This window comes from Nerophis ophidion, linkage group LG18 (genome assembly GCF_033978795.1).
Source record: "Nerophis ophidion isolate RoL-2023_Sa linkage group LG18, RoL_Noph_v1.0, whole genome shotgun sequence".
Lineage (NCBI taxonomy): Eukaryota > Metazoa > Chordata > Actinopteri > Syngnathiformes > Syngnathidae > Nerophis > Nerophis ophidion.
This window is the reverse complement of record NC_084628.1, coordinates 34,338,952-34,343,368: the sequence shown is the minus strand read 5'-3', so window position 1 is coordinate 34,343,368 and position 4,417 is coordinate 34,338,952.

Below are 4,417 nucleotides of genomic sequence, written 5' to 3'. Positions count from 1 at the left end.
ATTAGCCAGTGTTACTTACAACACCAGCAAAGACCATTAACTACTCCTGATGACTCAAACTGATCCCATTAAGGCCCTAAAGCCCGCAAAGCAGATAGACATCATGGCCAGTTGGACACGGGGAGACAGGAGCTCACCATATTAGGTACACTTGCAAAATCTATCCAATGTTGCAACAAGAAGTAACTGTCAAAATATTGCAGTGATCACTTGGTTAACGATTTGTTTGATATACTTTTAACGTTAAGTATTTCCCATTTAAGTATTATCTTGATATTGTTTGTATTTTATCTTGTTTCGGAGTTCTTTAAACACATTTTTTGCTACCAGTGTTTCGCAAAACACAGACTTGGTGAGTCTAAATAAAAGAAAGTAAATTTGAGCGACCACATTTTTACCAAAGGGAGCCATCATAAATTAATCTTTCAGTACATACACAATGTTGACATCTATAGTTATATTTTGATACAGATGGAGAAAACACGTGTAATCGTAAACGGTGCGTGTGCAACAACAACAAGGCAACAGCTGGGATAGGCTCCAGCACCCCTGAAGGGACAACCGGTAGAAAAATGGATGGATGGTTTTATTGCCATTTTCTGGTGTAAGAATGTTGTTTTTAATAATTGAAGGTGGTATTTTTTTACCTTTTACTTTTAACAAATAGTAGTATCTAAACTTATGAGCTGAATTGGTTCTTTGACAAAGCTCTTAACTCAAAACACTTCTATCTGAAATAAACGTCTCTCTATGTAATGAATTGAAATCCATTTACTTGGGAAAATGGCACAATTTTAACATCAAACGCCTTTTAAAAAGATAAAAAACCTTTTAGATAAGAAAGATCGTACAAAAACAAAATATACTACAACAACAGTACTTTTATGAAGTAGCGTTTTGATTTATTGATTGATTGAAACTTTTATTACTAGACTGCACAGTAAAGTACATATTCCGTAAAATTGACCACTAAATGGTAACACTCGAATAAGTTTTTCAATTAAGTCGGGGTCCACGTTCATCAATTCATGGTACAAATACATACTATCAGCATAATACAGTCATCACAAAAGTTAATCATCAGAGTATATACATTGAATTGTTTACATTATTCACAATCCGGGGTGTGGGATGTGAAGGGGTTTGGGGCTTAGGTTTGGTTGATATCATCCTCAATTATATCATCAGAGAAATGGACATTGAGACAGTATAAGTCTGACTTGGTAGGACATGTACAGCGAGTAGTGAACATAGTGACCTTAGAAAGCATAAGAACAAGTATTTGATTATTTACAATCCGAGTATTTGATTATTTACAATCCGAGGAGGTGGGATGTGGTGGGGGGAGCATATTAGGCTAGGGTTGCAGTTGCCTAAAAGTGTTCTTTTAGTTTGGTTTTGAAGGAGGATAGAGATGCACTTTCTTTTATACCTGTTGGGAGTGCATTCCACATTGATGTGGCATAGAAGGACAATGAGTTAAGACCTTTGTTAGATCGGATTCTGGGTTTAACGTGGTTTGTGGAGCTCCCCTTGGTGTTGTGGTTATTGGCGGTCATTTACGTTATGGAAGTAGTTTGACATGTAGTTCGGTGTCAGGGAGGTGTTGCTGATTTTATAGACTAGGCTCAGTACAAGTTGTTTTACTCTGTCCTCCACCCTGAGCCAGCCCACTTTGGAGAAGTGGGTCGGAGTGAGGTGTGATCTAGGGCGGAGGTCTAGAATTAACCTGACTAGCTTGTTCTGGGATGTTTGGAATCTTCAAACCCCGTTTCCATATGAGTTGGGAAATTGTGTTAGAAGTAAATATAAACGGAATACAATGATTTGCAAATCATTTTCAACCCATTTTCAGTTGAATATATTTGATGTTCAAACTGATAAACAATTTTTTGGGGGGGCAAATAATCATTAACTTTAGAATTTGATGCCAGCAACTCGTGACAAAGAAGTTGGGAAAGGTGGCAATAAATACTGATAAAGTTGAGGATTGCTCATCAAACACTTATTTGGAATATCCCACAGGTGTGCAGGCTAATTGGGTGCCATGATTGGGTTTAAAAACAGCTTCCCCAAAAATGCTCAGTCTTTCACAAGAAAGGATGGGGCGAGGTACACTCCTTTGTCCACAACTGAGTGAGCAAATAGTCAAACAGTTTAAGAACAACGTTTCTCAAAGTGCATTTGCAAGAAATTTAGGGATTTCAACATCTACGGTCCATAATATCATCGAAAGGTTCAGAGAATCTGGAGAAATCTCTCCATGTAAGCGGCATGGCCGGAAACCAACATTGAATGACCATGACCTTCGATCCTTCAGACGGCACTGTATCGAAAACCGACATCAATCTCTAAAGGATATCACCACATGGGCTCAGGAACACTTCAGAAAACCACTGTCACTAAAGGAAAGGACAATGAAAAGGATTTGCAAATCATTGTATTCTGTTTATATTTACATCTAACACGATTTCCCAACTCATATGGAAACAGGGTTTGTAGATTTGAGGGATTTGGAGGTGCTAGGGTACCAGGAGGTGCATGCCTAATCGAAAAAGGGTTGAACGAGAGTTGCCGCTAGAGTTTTCATGGTGCTTTTGTTGACCAGAGAGGAGATTCTGTAGAGAAATCTCGTTCGTTGGTTGACCTTTTTGATTACCTTGGTTGCCATGTTATCACAGGGAAGCTTAGCCTCTAGAATGGAATAGTAATGTACAGTATTTACCTTGAAGAGTGGACTTCTGCGCTATCTACTTCCAGCTGCTTTTCTGTCAAACACACAATCAGCACCTTCTTCATATTTGCAGTTTACATTATTATATTATATTATCATTTAAAACATTATTGGCTGGTGTATATATATATATAAACACACACACACACACACACACACACATATATATATATATATATATATATATATATATATATATATATATATATATATATATATTAGGGCTGGGTAACGATTAAAAGTTTAAATCAAAGTTAATCGCACTATTTCTACGATTTATTGCGATTAACTGCATTGTATACGCAAAGCCCAATAATGAATTCAAAAGTAGTGTGTAGTGCACCTTTATTGGAATATTCTCCCACATGAACAAAAGCGCCAAAACATTTGTTGTGCAAACACAATTTAAATCAGTCCTTGTTAAACAGTAGAAGTTAAATAGCATATTTTATGAAAATCAACTCAAAAAATGTAAATATAAACATTTAAGCTTATTGCCACTGCCAGGGTATTTAAGTTATCCTGTTTGTTATGGAAAATAAATATAATCTACATACAAATCTCTGAGCCACAATCATAACATCTGAACCGGCAATTTCTGAGGTAACAGCAGAAACATTTTTTTTTTATCAGGGTCTTATGTTTAAGAAACCTATTTTATAGGTAGTGGGCTGTTTTAGGGAATTTTTGATCAAATTATCCGTAGTAGCAATATTGATAATGTTGTGTTTATTCTGCGTAGTGCATTTAAAATAATTATGACCATATCTAGGAATTGATATGATGGGAATTTTCCGATTGTTTGCTTGGTGCTTTGATAAACTGAACGCATATACATGATACTATTTGTGATGTTATGAGGCAGGGAAAAAAAGAACTACCCTACCCAGCATGCAACAGGATTGACGAGCATGCGCGGTAGCTTGTTATAGGTTGTGTCGCCATGACGGCATCTTGTATGTTGTGATATGCACGCTCTGAAAGTAAACGTTAAGAACTCAGCCAACACTCCTTGTCTGCATTATTCATAAATAGACAGACAAGACATATACTCCGCTGCTTCACAGGCCGCTGGATGTAGCCGGCAAAGTATTCCCATGCTAGCTAGCCGGTCTAGCAAGCACGCGTCATTCAGTCCGAAACGGCCCGATCTATCCACATTCAGAATTGTCTGGCGGTCGTAAGTGATCCCGGAGTGACCACGCTGTAAGCCAGCCATGAAATTTGCAGAATTGTCCGGTATTTTTGCCAAATGTTCCATCTTTACCAAGAGCCCCTCGACGCCGAAGTACATCCGGGAGATGCCATCTTGTTAAGAAAAGGTGTTAACAAAATAAAAGCATGTAAACAACATACGCAAATGTGCGATAAAATAATTGTCGGCGTTAATAGATTGATGAGTTAACGCGTAATTAACGCATTAATTTGCCCACCCCTAATATATATATATGTGTGTGTGTGCGTATATATATATATATATATATATATATATATATATATATACACACACACACACATATATATATATTTATATATATATATATATATATATATATATATATGTGTGTGTGTATATATATGACTGAGCGTGTAACTTGGTGAAGCAATATATACAACAGCATTTGTAATGTGTGTATATATGTATATATATATATATATATATATATATACAGTATATATATA